Raw genomic sequence first — 16,901 nt, 5'->3', positions numbered from 1 at the left:
TTTAAAAAGGACTGAAACAAAAACTCTTTCATATATCCCAGAAAACTCAGCCCCAGAGATTTTAGCTTCATTCTTTTACCTCAAGTTTGACATGTTCTTTTGTTGCTTCGTGTAATTTGCTTCATGTTGGTCAGTAATCTTCAGCTCTCCAAAGTGGACCTCCCTCTCACCTTAAGAATTCCCAATTCATCCCAATCTCTCCCATCAGCGACTCATCATCTCTCAATATTTTCACTGCAAACTGCCCACACAAAATCAACGATCTCAAATGTTCCTTCTCACTCATTCTGACCTATCCCCTTTTTGAATGCCCAGTATGCCATTCATTAATGATTAATGCCAACATTATCATGAAACTTTTTGTGGTCAAACTAATGCTTTATGTAGACTCAGTTTAATTGCCTTGCTGCTATAGTCTTTGTCTCCATTTCTAAGTCTCAGGAATATTGGATATTAACATTATCCAATCACTTTTGAAAACAAAAACAGGAAATGCTGGAAATATTGAGAATAGGAAAAAAGACAGAGATATGGAGATAAAATTCTTTCCTAATTCTGGCTAACGTCTTCGACTTGATATGTTCATTGTTTCTCTTCCCTCAAATGCAGCCTGATCTAATGAGTATTTCCAGAAATTTGTTTTCATTTTAGACTTTCAGTATCACAGATTTTTTTTAAATGAGTTTCACTCTTTCAAGATATCTTGTTATTTATAACACTGGGTATGCAATTGTGAGTGTGCAGGGTGTAGATGACACAACCTTGTGGAGCACAAGTGTTGAGAATAATTGTAGCAGAGGTGTTGCTGCCTATCCTAATTATGTTCTGTTTGTCAGGAAGTGCAAGGATCCAGTTGTTGAGGGAGGTTTTGACTCCTATTTCTCAGAGTTTGGTGATGAGTTTGCTTAGAATTAAAAAATTGAATACAAAGTTAGGCAATAGTCCAATGCAGGTGTCTTTGCTGTCCAGATGTTCCAAAGATGAGTGTAGGGCCGGGGAGATAGCATCCACCTGTTTCAGGTGAATCGGAGTGGGTAAAAATGTTTCCTTTTTTGTTCAACTTAAACAGGACAGTTAAGTCAAGGTTCCTAGTGGTAAACAATCTATTCCTATACAGGTAGTCCCCTAGCTACGAACGTCCGACTTACAGACAACTCGTACTTACGAACCAAGGAAGGAGAACACCGTCCGCCATTTTAAGTCAGATCGCGACACCGTCCACTAAATTAAGTCAGATCGCAACACTGTCCACCATTTTAAGTCGTTGCCGTTGACACTGTGTTGAGTGTTTAACTTTGTATTTGGCTTAAATTTTTCTTAGTAAGATTCACCCTGACCCCGTTCCCTCCCCCCCCCCCACCGTTTCAGTCAGCTGGTGGCACAGTGAGATCAGCGCTGGGCTGGAGAACAGAGGTTCGCGAGTTCAATCCAGTGAGAGACCGCTCCCGTGCTCGCAACTCGACCTCATAAAAAAAGTCTCCTCCAGTTTAAATTCCCACGCGGAATATTGTGGAGGATCAAATACCCAAACCCAGCACAGCACCCACTTGTCCCATTTAGTCTGTCTCAGTGCGGTGGTCCTTAGGAGCCAGCGGAGCTCAGGACTTGCCGCCCGCAGTGTTCCTGTTCCATTGACGGGAAGCGATCGCGATTGAAAATAAAGTGGAAATAATAAAGCGTTTGGAAAGAGGTGAAACGCCATCGGTCATTGGAAAAGCGTTAGGCTACAGTTGGTCAACAATTTTAAAGGATAAAGGATAAAACGAGAATAATGGAGCATATGAAGGCCCTGCCCCGATGAATGCTACAATTATTACTAAGCAACGCAGTGCTTTAATTATTGGAATACATGCGTTTCTTAAGTGTTTTATATGCATAGAAAAGTAAAATATACGTACAAATTATGTACAAATCTGACTTAAAGACGGACTCAGGAACAGAACTCGTACATAACTCGGGGACTGCCTGTATACTTTAAGTACAGATCTATTTGCTGGACTCTTCGACAGTTGTGCTCGGTTCTGGCAACAGCTTTCCACTGCTTATTTCCTTCTCTGCTAAACTCAATCATGCAACTTTAATGCAATCAAATTATACCTCTGTATTCTGGCACACTAGTTTTAAATATGGACATTCATCCTTCAGGATTTATGTTTTTAATTTTTTTGTCTCTGTTCTATGGCCCTGGACTACTTTGAAGCTAAACTCTCCGGTCATATCATCAACTCACCCCACCACTATTCTTTCTAAACTACAAAGCTTAAGTTGCTTTCTCATATCAGATTTCATTCCTTTTAGATCAGTTGTCGGACCCTTTAACCTCAAATTTTATACCCAACCAAAATTTGAAAGTTGTGTATTTTTAATCACTACAGGAGAATAAGTCTCAACAGAAATCAAAATCAAATTAATAAACTGGAGCGACTGTAGCTTTATGTAAATATTCAATTGCAGAACTTTGGCTTATATTTCAGATGTTGGTTCAATTTAAACTATTCAGTCATCTGATCTGAGGAAATTATTTGATGGAATACCCTTTCTGAGGTCTGTTACACAATCTCTTAGTCTCAGCTGAGCACTGTTCTCATGTTGGTTTCAATTTACAGCTCTTAGCTCTTTACAAAGGTGTACTTCTCGGAGTCTCCCTTAAAAGTGGATGATACCGAAATGACAGTGTGGAAAAAGTATTCACATCTGTAGGAAAGTTAATTGGCAAGTAAAATACCAAAGTGTTTTTGGTGTTCATTTTTCTTCAGTTTTAAGATGAGGTACTGTGAAAAAAGAGTTACTAATACCTTATTTTCCCACTTACAATATATTTTTTAAAAAGTTATTGCTGAATACTCAGTCTGATATCAAATTCATACCATAACCAGATTTTCCTTTCAACTATAATTGATCATAAATATACTAAAATGAAAAGGACTGGAGTGAAAATTAAAAGATGGAAATATCAGCAATACCTTGGAATATTTCATAGTTAAGCAACAAAATTGGCTCTTCATTATTTGCCTGCCAGCATCCAGAAAATAAAAAACATTTTTCAACAACCTCTAACTAATCTTACACATCACTAGGCCTTTCATGCTATAGCAAATGATACCGTGCTCACACCATCTATTCAAAGTTCAAAAGTGAATTTTATTATCAAAGTACTTATATGTTACCCTGAGATTCATTTTCTTGTGGGCATACTCAACAAATCTATAGAACAGAAACTGTAACAGAACCATTGAAAGATTGCTCAACCAGGGCATTCAACCAAAGTGCACAGAACAACAAACTGTGCAAATGCAAATATAAATAAATAGCAATAAACAATAAGAACATGAGATGAAAAGTCCTTGAAAGCAAGTTCATTGATTGTGGAAAGAACCATAGGAGCAGAATTACACCATTCAGCCCATCGAGTCTACTCCATCATTTCAACATGACTGATCCATTTCCCTCTCAACCTCATTCTCCTGCCTTCTCCCCATATCCTTTCACTTCATGACTAACAAGAATCTATCATCCTTAAATGCACCCAGTGACCTGGCCTCCATAGATGCTTGTGACAATGAATTCCACAAATTCACTGAGCTCTGGCTAAAGAAATTCCTCCTCATTGCCCCCACCAATGGAAACACCCTTCTCACATCTACTCTATCTATCTAGGCTCTTCAACATTCAATAAATTTTAATGAGATACCTCCTCATTCTTCTAAATTCCAGCCAGTACAGGCCCAGAGCCTTCAATTGCTGCTCATATGATAACCCTTTCATTCCCAGAATCATTTTTGTCAACCTCCTCTGAACTCTTTCCAATATCAGCACATCCTGTAAATAAGGGGCCCAGAACTGCTCACAATACTCCAAGTGCGGCCTCACCATGCCTTATACAGCCTCAGCATTACATCCTTGCCTTTTATATTCTAGTCCTCTTGAAATAAATGCTAGCGTTGCATTTGTCTTCCTCACTACTGATTCAACCTGCAAATTAACCTTTAGGGAATCCTGAATAAGGACTCCCAAATCCCTTTGTACCTTGGATTTTTGAATTTTCTCTCCATTTAGAAAATAGCTTATGCTTTTACTTCTTCTACCAAAATGCATGACCATACACTTCCTGACACTTTATTCCATCTGTCACCTCTTTATTCATTCTCATAATGTGTCTAAGTCTTTCTGCAGACTCTTTACTTCCTCAACACTACTTACCTCTCCATCTATCTTCATATCATCCACAAACTTAGCCACAAAACCTAATTTCATCATCCAAATCGTTAACATATAACGTAAAAAGAATCGGTCCCAACACAGACCTCTGTGGAACACCACTAGTCACCAGCAGCCAATCCAAAGAGGATTCCTTTATTTCCATTCTTTGCCTCATGCCAATCAACCAATGCTCTATCCAAGCGAGTATCTTTCCTGAATACCCTGGGTTCTTAACTTGTTTAGCAGCCTCATGTGCAGTACCTTGTCAAAGGCCTTCTGAAAATTCATGTACATAACATTTACTGATTTTCCTTTGTCTAATCCTGCTTATTATTTCTTCAAAGAATTCCAAGAGATTTGTCAGGCAAGATTTTCCCTTAAGGAAACCATACTGACTTTGTCCTATTTTGTCATGTGCCTCCAAGTACCCCAAAACCACATCCTTAATAATGGACTCCAACATCCTCCCAATCACTGAGGTCAGGCTAACTGGCCTATAATTTCCTTCCTTCTGCCTTCCTTCCTTCTCGACATTTGCAATTTTCCAGTCCTCTGCAACCACATCAGAATCTAATCATTTTTGAAAGATCATTAATAATGCTTCTACAATCTCTTCACCTACCTCTTTTACAACCATGGGGTGTAGTCCATCAGGTCCAGGTGACTTACCTACCTGCAGACCTTTCAATTTCCCAAGCACCATCTCCCTAGTAATACCAACTGCAGTCACTTCGGACATTTGACACTCAAGTTTCCAGCATACTACTAGCGTCTTCCACAGTGAAGACTGATGTAAAATACTTATACAGTTTGTCTGCCATTTCTTTGTCCCCCATTAATCCTTCTCCGGTGTCATTATCCAGTGGTTCAACATCTACACTCACCTCTCTTTTACTCTTTATATATCTGAAAAAAAACTGGTATCATTTTTTAATATTGGCAAGTTTACCTTCATTTTTCATCTTTTCCCCGTTATGATTTTTTAGGTGCCTTCTGTTGGGTTTTTAAAATTTCCCAAACCTCTATCTTCCAACTAATTTTTGTTCTATTATATGCCCTCTCGCGCTTTTATGTTGGCTTTAACTTCCCTTATAAGCCACAGTTAAGTCATTCTGCCTTTAGAATATGTATTTCCTCTTCCTTAGGAAGTATCTATCCTGCGCCTTCTGAATTGCTCCCAGAAACTCCAGCTATTGCTGCTCTGCCATCATCCCTGCTGATGTCCCTTCCAACCAACTTTGGCCAGTTCCTTTCTCATGCCCTCTATTCTATTGAAACTTCTGACTTTAGCTTCTTCTTCTCAAATTGCAAGGTGAATTCAATCCTACTATGATCACTATTTCCAAAGAATTCCTTTACTTTAAGCTCCTTAATAATATCCAGTTCATCACATATCACCCATTTCAGAATTGCTGATCCCCTAGTGGGCTCAACTCCAAGCTGTTCCAAAAAGCTATCTCTGAGGGATTCCATAAATTCTCTCCCTTGGGATCCAACAACAACTTGATTTTTCCCCAATCTATCTACATATTGAAATTCCCCATAACTAAAGCTTCATTGCCTTTCTGATATGCTTTCTTAATCTCCTGCTGTCATTTGTAGACCACAGCCTGGCTACTGTTTGGAAGCCTGTAAATAACTCCCATCAGGATCTTCTTACCCTTGCAGCTTCTTAATTCTACCCACAAGGATTCTCCATCTTTCAATCCTCTGTCACCTCTTTCTAAAGATTCAATTTCATTTTTTACCAGCAGAGCCATTCCTCCTTTGCCTACTTGCCTGTCGTTTCAATAGTTTGTGTATCCTTGGATTAAACTCCCAACTACAATCACCTTTCAGCCATGACTCCACAATATCCACAATGTCATACCTGCCAATCTCTAACTGCACAAGATCATCTACCTTATTTTGTATACTGTATGGATTCAAATATAACTCTTTCAGTTATGCATTTGTCACCCTTTTCAATTTTGTCCCCCTTTTACCCTGCAACTCATCCCACTGACTGCAATTTTGCCTTATCATCTGGCTGTCATTCCTGACAATCTCACTACACACTACCTCTGCTTGTAAACCAACATCCCTATCCTCAGCTCTATCACTCATTTCCCACCCCCCCACCAAATTAATTTAAACCCTCCCCAAATGATTTAGCAAAACTGCCCACAAGGATATTGGTTCCCCTTGGTTTCAGGTGTAGCCTTTCCCTGTTGTACAGGTCAAACCTTCTCCAGACGAGATCCCAATGATCCATAAATCTGGAACCCTGCCCCACGCCTCACTTCCTCAGCCACGCATTTATCCGTCAAATCATCCTATTCTTGCCCTCAATGGCGTGTGGCACACGCAGCAATCCAGAGATTGTTACCCAGGAGGTCCTGTTTTTCAGCTTCTACTTAGCTCTCTACATTCTCTCCTTAGAACCTCCTCCCTTTTCCTTCCTCTGTCATTGGTACCGATATGTACCAAGATGTCTGGTTACTTGCCCTCCCCTTTACAATGTCATGGACGCAATCCGATACGTCCCTGACCCTGGCACCTGGAGGGCAACATGCCATCTGGGTCTCCTATCTACTCCTCATTCTATGGCATCTCCTATCACCACTGCATTCCTCCTCTGGCCCCTTCTTTTCTAAGCCACAGCACCGGACTCAGTGCCAGAGATCTGGTTGCTATGGCTACCCCCGTTAGGTCATTCTGCTGAACAGCATCCTTGTTATTGGGGGAAGCAGCCACAGGGGCACTCTACATCAGCTGCCTATTTCCCTTCCCTCTCCTGATAGTCACCCATTCACCTGCCTCCTGCAACTACCTCCCTGTAGTTCATATCAACTCCTCAGCTTCCCTTACGAGCTGAAGGTCATTGAGTTGCAGCTCCAGCTCGGTGCACTTGGTGCAAACATGGTTACCCAGGAGGCTGGAAGTCTCCCAGAATCCCCACATCTCACACAGAAAAAAAAACAAAACATAGCCCGTAGTATCATTCTTACTTCTGTAACTATAGACTTACAGATGAAGAATGAGCAAGAGAAAGATTACCAGATATTTATGTCGCCCATGTCTGTTATCCCCCAAGCCTGCTAAGCCAAAGCCTCCCCATTCTAACACTGGCCCATTGCAACAATGGCCGCTCCACTTGCCCGTCTTATTTTTATTTGACCTTGGCCGCTGTTCAAGCTCCGAGAAAACAGCTACGAATCACTAACTTTTAAGGCTCTCTCCTCGACTTGGGTGAAGACACCATTACTTTCACCTCTGAACTCCGATTGGCTAATACAAACCCTTAACAATGGACATCTAAGAAGTAAAATATTTCCAACATTAGCTACATCTTAATATAAAAGTATGTTATAAATGACTGCAGTCACTACATTATATAAGAAATTTGACCTAGGGCTGTCTTTACAGCTTTGCTCATATGAAAGAATCATATAAAAGTTAAAGATTGCTTGAAAAAATATCTTGAAAATTTGCAATGATATGCACATTTAAAAAAAGACTTTGCATTTCAGGTCAATGGTATGTGCTGGAACATTATGTGACAAGCTAAATTGTCAAATCACTTAGATCCCACTTTCAAAATGCACAGCATTTTGCCAAGTTGTAAAACTGTTATCGCAATAGCTGGTGCACAGATATTTTTAGACCACTGCATCCCTCCATGGCTCATTAAGCAATATGCACAGATAAAAGTAAATGGGTAACCAACTCAAATATCAGTGATGTTTATTATAAGTGGTATCTTGAATGTGCTTGAGGTAAAAAAAAAGTTACTCGGAGGAAAAAAAATTAGTTACCTTTGTTTTTCTTTTGAAAAAGCACGTTAGCATAATTCAGCACATGCTAAGAGCTTTTGGGTCAAGAATTCAATATACAAAATTATATTTAAAAATGCATCTGAAAGTCTACCAATGCCAATATATTTAAATAAACTATAAAAAAGATAATTTGCATTTAAACAAATTTTTAAAATTTCCACATATTTAGAAAGGCAAATGACATAATTACACAACCATCAAGCCTTTATGATTCTTCTGCAAAAGTCAGTTTTATCAGCAGATCTAATTATTGATGTAATTCAGGCCTATCTGACCACGGTGACATATCACGTCTTACACAGCCTTCATCCAACATCTATATACCAGCACCTAAGGGTGAAGATCTAAGAATCAGAATTAGATGGATGAATCACAAGTGATTTAGTGAGTCTGGAGATTTTTGAGGCTAATTACTGCGTATCAACCATTATTAATTAAATCAGTTCACTCTCCACCAATTCAGAATCAAATCTCAGACATACTTGATTTATAGGACTCAATGCCCTGTATTAAAGTGCATTCAACATGAAACTATAACTTTACTAAAACACTTAAATCTCCTTAGATTGAGTGGACTGAGAACTAACCAAACATTTCATCACATTTGATAACTAAGATTAATTGTAACATCATGCTCGTTGATTAAAGTGGATATTGGATACAAACATTGAAATAAACCAGTGCCCAATTAATTTGTTCTGAAATACATTCAGCTTAATGGTGGTGCTCTCAGTTGTAGAAAAAAAAGATTAGTTAAGCCAATAATTGGTTCAGACATTATCTTAAACACTTTGTCCCATAAGCCAGGCTGACATATACTGACTGAGTGTCAGGACTGGCAGACTCAATTCAAGCACATGTGGCATAATGTCATAGCTGTATGAAAATAAAGCTTCCAACTGCATGCAGGGCTACCCTCATAATGAATGTTATATTTGAAATAATGGATATCCTACCATGGCGGTCCACAGCCACTAACTTTGCCACTAGTTGGAGGGGCATGAATGGAATGATGTCATTAAGGAAGACGTGAAGCTTATCAAAAAGCTAACCAGTTGCCCCATCTCAGTATGCAACAGATGTGCTGTTTGAGCCATGTCTGGCCTACACAGATGTGGGTGCAGTGTATAAAAGTGTATTTATTAGCTCTAAAATCCAAGATCTTGGTCTAGAGAATTTCACTGTAACCGCATTTATTTTTGAATATTTATCTGCACTGATGCCACAAGAGTTCCATCATGCAAAGCATTGCAGCAAGAGGAAAAACAAAGATTTGCAGTTGCACAAGGGTAAGCGGATGGCCGTTATAAACACCGTTAGACTGTTAAGTTTCAGTTGTGTAGATTCACAAAATTTTGACACCACTTCCTTGTATGTGGTGAATTAGCTGTTAAGTAGTATCAGTCATCAAGAGGCAAAGGACTGGTGCTGAATAATGGGATTAGACTACTTTTCCAGCAATTCCTTCAGCACTAGTTTGCTTTGGTAAGAAAAGTAAGAGTTGCTATCTAGACTTGAGATGCTGTCTTTTGCAAAGGCTAACTAAACGCCTTGCAATAATGGAATCCTGCATTCTTGTTTGCTGCTTCTCTTTCACCTCCCCCTTTGAAGCTGTGTCAGCTGTAGCATGAACGTTCAACCCTCAGTACTGCATACAATGCCATAGATCCCTCAGTCAACCACAATTATCAGGATATAATTACCCAGAGCTACAAACGCAGCCACTTGCTTATTCTGATTGGCCTCATTGAAGGTAACCTTTCAGTATCATCAAAAAGTGCCCTTAGAAAAGAATCGATACAATTACTGGTAAGGATGATTTCAGAGTCACTTAAGGCTGTAATTGCAAGGTTAAGTAATTATTTGCAGATATGTCAATTTTTTTTTAGCCTTTTCAATGTCACAGTGTTCTCACTGACTTCATCAGCAAGTTCCAACATTCTTGGAAAACCAAACTGCTGCTGTATTGCTCCTTATGAACAGTTTGATATATTGAGTTTACCAACTTACCTCACTATCAAGGGGGCTCTCTGATCATATACTGACAGTAAATTTAGAATTAGTCATATCAAAAAAAATTGTCTTTGCAAATTTAACTCCAGCTCACCCACTCAAAGGTTTACAATTCTGAACTTTCTTCTGTTATTTCTTACATAACATAAAACAACAGGAGTAAGAGAATGCCATCCAGTATTTTCAACCTCCTCCACCATTCAAAGTCTTCTACTTCAGAGCCACTATTCCCATACCCCGCTCCTCTTAATGTTCTGAAATCCAGGCATTTGCATTTTCACTAAAATACTGAGTTCCACAACCCTCGATGTAGAGAATTCCAAAGATACACAGATGCCAAAGAAATTTCTCCTCATCTCAGGCCCATTCAGCTCACCCCTTATTCTGAAACCGTACCCCCGGTCCTAGGCTCAAACCGGGAAAACATCCTCCCTGCGTCCAGTTGTCAAGAACTTTTAAGAATTTGTAAGTGTTAATAAAGTCTCTGAAACTCTACAGTTACTGCCTTCTCTTCTGAGTATTCCTGCATTTTCTGTTTTGATTTCTGATTTATAACAGCTGCAGCTTTTTTCTGCTTCAATTACTGATTATCCTCTTCCCTGACTGATAGGTGCAGGATCTAGTACCTCTGTCAACATTTTTTAGTTGCCCTTTGAGATATAAGGCACCTTCTTCACCTATTCCATATTAAGTACTTGGATCACTTCAAATGGGAGGTAGAAGTCAATACTTTAGTAGGAGCCAAAGCAAGCAAGGATTTCCTAAAGCATATTAACAAAGCAGTTGGATTTTTAAGATGAACCAATAATCTTGTGACTATTTTTAAATGATAAACAAAGAATTCTCTAACTACTATGGTAGGATACAATTCACTTTGGGAAGTTATTATTCCGTGCCTCTAGACGATTTATATCCAGTGACATATCCATTGCTCCACCTCGAGTAAAGCAGCGCAGATCAAAACTTTAATCTGAGAATCTTTGCTCCATTCTACTCAGTAACACACTAAAAACTATTTATGAAATGTATTTTCTCACTAAATCTTCTGTTAGACAGCAAAAATGAAACTTGTAATATTGTGTAATTTCCTTCATACATCATTCATTGTCACAGGGACTACATCATCCCAACAGGCACTGATGTAGTCTATTATGATCTTTATACTGCATCTCTTCCACATTTCATTGCTACCCATCTCTAAAATGACATCTCGTATTAACAGCTGGAGGTAACAACAGCAGCTGGTCCAAAGGTTATTATATGAAATGATATTTCATATGAAAAATTTCATATTTCATATATGAAAAATGATGTCCTCAATATTAAGAAGGTTTCAGGCTACTGTCAATGTTGGGCAAGTTTCTTCATACAATAATGTCACTCAGTGAAAGTGAAAGAAAACAAGGTAAAATATTATTGAAACCAGCCAGGCATTTTTATTAGATTGCCATACCATTGGAAGGTTGCGCAGTGGAGATTGCTTTGGAGCCCTTAATTTCTCTGAGAGGTAGATTAAGAGAGGCATCCTCAGCATCACCTCCAAGGAGCTTCTGAAGGCTGAAGCAGTTTTCTCATTCCCTGGAAATGAGAATGCTTGGAGAGTATCCTCTTCCAAAAGTCCCATCTCAACTACATAGAACACTTTTAAGAGAGTGATCACATCCCTTAACGATTTATTTCAGCTACTTGGGAAAACTTTCTGCCATTATTGCAATTTTCCCAGCAAGACAAATATCATGCAGGTTTGCACACTTCAGATTAGTACTGACAGGTAAACACAAATGAAATAGACATGAACCAAATCCAAGCTAGACCATAGTAATGCCAGTCCATTGCAAGTAATAAATAGACTTGAAAATCTCAGGAAGTTAATGATTTATTCAATTGCACACTATATACATTTTCAAGGATTCTCTTTAGTTCAATAATCAACCTTGCAATCTCAATGTCCAATCAATAATCATATTTGTTTTCTTAAAATACATTACTACCAAAACACTTTTATCTTTCATGTTTATACATTGTCCCTTATATTTTCTTCCCAGATTTTTTTCTCAGTTTCCCCTGTAGTTAACACAGATTAGCTGGGACTTGGTTCATACCATTTTCCTCAAGCTAACATTCACCTTGAAAGATGATCAACCACAACTAAACTTATTCAAGTCATCAAATGAAAATCAAGTGCTAGAAGTTTGAAATAAAAACCATAAAAAGCAGATCAGACAGCATTGGGGGGGAGACAAAAAGTGTTACTGCTTCATGGCAGAAACTAGCCATCAGAACCTCTGATCATCAGTTCTATCAGTTCCGATTAAGAGTCCCTGTCCTGAAACATCAACTCTAATTTCTTCCAGGACATTTTCAATATTATATTTTTATTAAACCTCCAAAAGGACCACAACCTTGTTGTAGGGTTTGGAGGCTTGTGTGCCTCAATGACCGGGAGAACTATGTTGGCTGGAGTCATGGTTTTAAGCTTGGGCTCTTGGTAGGGTCAATCATGCCAAACAGGTGAAAGGGGAGAGGCCAGATTAAGAATGGGCCAGCAGTCCTCCAGATTCAGGGGGCTCTGCTCAGGGCTAACAACCCTGACTGGTAAAACAAAATTGTTACGGAAACAGCAATATAGAATCCTTCTACATCTGAGTGTGATGGTATTCCTGTGTGTCCACCAGGGACTTGCATGACTGACAGTAGTGAAAACCTAAAGGTAGCTACTACTGACAAGATGGAAGGAAGCCCTGAATACCACCAGAGATAGAGGACCTTCTCTGCTGCCCTAAATGCCAGTAGTGCAATGGGCAGTAAGTAATTTATTAAAAATCACCAACCAATGTTAAAAAATGCATTTTATAAAAGTAACACAAATAAAGATGGTCATAGTTTAAAGAGGAAGTCAAATCCTATTAACAATCAAAATTATTTTGCAAAGGTATCAAAGTGCTTGATGAAGAAACTTAATTCGGTGCAGTCTACAAGTACTTTCGTAACACATTTACATATCCCCCATAGTAGACTGATTAGAAAAGTGTGGCAGATCTAAAGAAAAAATTAGAGGATTCAATCCAAAATTATGATTAGTGGCAGGATGTAAAAGATAATGGCCTACAACTGTTCTAGTTACTTGAAAGCTCTGCTTCCAGCTTCCTTAGGATGTAGCACTAGGTTTCTTGATTTATTTTTCATATCAATGATTTGGATGACTGTTGAATGCAAGATGAAAAAGTCAGCAGATACTAAAACTGATGTGATTGATAGTAAGAAAAAAAGTACAGAGAGGTAGCAAAACTATAAAAGGAATTCAATGGAGAGAATTGTGAGGTGGTACTACAGGAAAGAAAATAAAGAATACAAACAATATTGTATAATAAATATTATGATATTGAGAACAGGAGAGGAAAGGAGTACTTGCCTACTGAACGCTAAGAGGACCAGTGGAGAAAATTGCTAGGCCTCCAACATGATAAATTCCATTTGCTTACCGAGACATAAAGTATAACTGCAGTGTGGTCAAACTAGGAAAGCATAAAATATTAGTTTGTCTGGGGTAAAACAGAATTCTGAGTTCTGTTCTGATTACCATGCAACTAAAACCTGAGACAGCAGCCAAGGAGTTAGGAGTAGATTTAATAGGATATTTTTTAGAAATGGATAGGTTAAGTTACAAATCAAGGGCTGCTAAGTCAGACAAAGGATGCCACGGTGAATTTTAATTGATTTAAAATTACGCCACACCTAAATGAGATGAATGAGAAATAATCTTGGGACACAGATTTCAGGCAACAAGTAGACAAACAAGAGGAAATTTGAAGATTAAAACATTTTGAGGTACTTGAAAGGGCTGTTGGGGCAGAAATACTTATTAAATTTGAAATATACATGGATAAACATTCATAATACCATCATCATGACCTTGCAGTCAGAGAAATGAATACTGGAATTAATCTCAATAGTGCTTTTACTAAATCAATTGGCTGACTGACCACCCAATTCTATGTGTTCACAGGAAAAAAAATCTGTTTTTTTGGTTTCAATTTATATTTGAAGTTTGTTACATAAAAGGGCCCCCTGGGTGACTGAAGACCTGACTTATGGAAATAGAACTTTTTGCAAACCTTCCAGAACTTTTCAAGTTCAGAAAGTTAGTTACAGAAATTTAAACATCTTCAGGAGCCCTGATGTCAGGGTAAATCAAAGAACAACCAGTCTTAACAAACTGTTTACATGTAATCTATCACCATTGTCTTTAGAGGTGTAGATTCACAGCAGAAAATCATTTAAGGGATTTGCTTTGGAAGCTGACAGGCAATTTCTTCTAGTGACATTTGTAAATACTTTATCAAATAATGTAATATCTATTTGTACTTAGCTATTTAGATGTGAGGTGTACCGATTCTGTCCCACTGTAACTGAACAAGGGTTGACTATAAATAACTGCTCATGCTAACTGACCCTTACTGAAATTGTTCATTTCTGATCTACGGCAAAAAAATAGGCTCACGGACAGTTCTCAGGAACCACTTCCAAAATCCAGGGACTGCCTGTAAAGGGGGGATAATGTTCCCAAAATTTCTCCAACAATGTTAAGGAATTACTAGCAAGAAACTGATAACTACTTAATCAAAGATTAAACCAATCTATCGCTTACCAAAATAGCAGTGCTTAGCCCACTGCTCTGCTCTCTCTATATCTATGACTGTATCGCTAGGCACAGCTCAAATGCCATCTACGAACTTGCTGATGATACAACCAGTGTTGTCAGAATCTCAGATGGTGATGAGGGGGCATACAGGAGCAAGATATATCAGCTAGTTGAGTGGTGTCACACCTTGTACTTAACATCAGTAAGACCAAAGAGCTGATTGTGGACTTCAGAAGGGTAAGTAAAACAAGGGAACACACACCAATCCTTAGAGGGAGCAGAAGTGGAGGGTGTAAGCAATTTCAAGTTCCTGGATGTTAATATGCCTAAAGACCTAACCTGGTCCCAGCATATTGACGCAGCTATAAAGAAAGCAAGACAACAGTTATACTTCATTAGGAGTTTGAGGAGATTTGGAGTGTCACCTAAAACACTCAAAATTTCTACACATGTACCGTGGAGGACATTCTGACTGACTGCATCACCATCTGGTATGGGACCGGGGAGAGGGGAGGGGAATTGAAGTAAGCTACAGAGGAAGAAGAGCTGTGGAGAAACAAGAGACTGCATGCTGGAATTTAGAGCATCAAACAAATCTAGAGGAGAAGCCCGGCAGGTTAGGCAGCATCTATGTGAGGAAAGGATGGATCAATGTTTTGTACTAAAACCCTGATTAGGGCCAAGAGTCGAGAGATGAGGACCAGTACAAAGAGGAGAAAGGGAATGGTAAAGAAGGCATCTGAAGTGATTGGTTGACCGAGGAAGGGTGCAAGATCACAAGTAGTTTATGTCAGGTACTTGGGGGTAGCAGGCTTGGAGTTCGGAGACAATGGCAGGTGAATGATATAAAGAGGCAAACAAAGAAAGAGTGGGGAAAAATTAAATGGGGGACAGACAGAAGTAGTGAGGGAGGGCAGTGTAAGGCTGTTTGCCCCAACTTGTCTATGCCAATGAGACTGCTAACCTGACTGCTAACTGGTAACCCTGTTTACCAGTATATGGCCCATACTTCTTTAAAACTGGGGTTCCCAACCTTTTTTAATGCCATGGACCAACACATTAGGCAAGGCATTCATGGACCCCAGGTTGGGGACCCCTGCTCTAAAGTTCAGACCCTTCAGTTAGTGGAAGAAATCCATGGCATCAAAAAAGATTGGGAACTGTTTATGAACCTGTGAATTCTTCCATTTTCTGACTTTTTTAAAAACTCAATCTTTATCTTTCATTTTGCGAAGAAAACATGCTGCTTCAAAGAAAAAAAAATATGCTGCACTTTTTTTTTTACTCGAACTTCACCCTGCACTTCAACAGTTACATTGTCATCTCAGGTTCATTTAAAACTTCCTCGTTGCCACTGTCATGCTTTGTGACTCCAAAACATGAAATTAATTGAAAGGAAAACAAGGGAGCCAATAATGTAAGTTTAACTTGGTTTTACTTTAAGCAAGGTGTACATGTATCAAATTTACATACTTTTACAGATAACCTGCAATGTTTATGTAAACAAAGAATGCTTAATCAAATATTACAATATTACTCCAATATTACTGAAATATCAAATACACAACAGTTAATGCAAGTATCTAATCAGCCAATCATGTGGCAACAACTCAATGCATAAAAGCATGCAGACATGGTCAAAACATTCAGTTGTCGCTCAGACTGAACATCAGAATGGGGAAGAAATGTGATGGAAGTGGCTTTGACCATGGAATGATTGTTGGTGCCAAACAGGGTGTGGGGTGATTTAGGTGTCTCAGAAACTGCAGATTTTTACGATTTTCGCACACAACAGAGGAAAGTATGTTTTTAAAAAAACATACAGTGAGCAGCCGTTTATTAATAAGAGAGGTAAGAGGAGAATGGCCATATGGGTTCAAGCTGATAGAAAGGCAACAGTAACTCAAGTAACCACCCATTACAACAGCGGTGTGAAGAGGAGCATCTCTGAATGCACAGCCCATCGATCCTTGAAGTGGGTGGGCTACAGCAGCAGAAGATCATACTGGGTTTTACTCCTGTACCTAAAAGTGGGCACTGAGTGCATGTGGTTAGACAACTGTGAGACCCAAGGATACAAAGCAAAGCCCTCACAAGGAAAGTGAGATCAGCAACTGAGTGGGAGACAATGACCTGATGTTTGATGGTGGGCTATAGTTCATATGAGAGCTGAAAATTGGCTTTTGAAATGTAGAGTCAGTTAAACAAACCACAACAGCACCATCGTT

At 38.9% G+C, this 16,901-nt stretch overlaps 1 protein-coding gene across 10 annotated transcripts in view; it reads right to left on the bottom strand.

Annotated features, from left to right (window-relative positions):
• kcnab2a (potassium voltage-gated channel subfamily A regulatory beta subunit 2a) overlaps nt 1-16,901 on the bottom strand; it is a 287,858-nt gene that overhangs the window by 245,496 nt on the left and 25,461 nt on the right. Inside the window, exon 1 of one of the 10 annotated variants that reach the window (XM_073032045.1) lies at nt 80-232. The exons of 7 other annotated variants lie outside the window; for them this stretch is intronic. The gene's annotated coding sequence lies outside the window, so the exon portion shown is untranslated. Of the gene's footprint in view, nt 1-79; nt 233-16,901 lie in introns of those variants that run through there. 2 more of the 10 variants (XM_073032039.1, XM_073032042.1) reach the window with 2 other exon arrangements.

The sequence above is a fragment of the Hemitrygon akajei genome, chromosome 29 (genome assembly GCF_048418815.1).
Source record: "Hemitrygon akajei chromosome 29, sHemAka1.3, whole genome shotgun sequence".
NCBI lineage: Eukaryota > Metazoa > Chordata > Chondrichthyes > Myliobatiformes > Dasyatidae > Hemitrygon > Hemitrygon akajei.
This window is presented reverse-complemented; position numbering and strand designations above follow the sequence as displayed.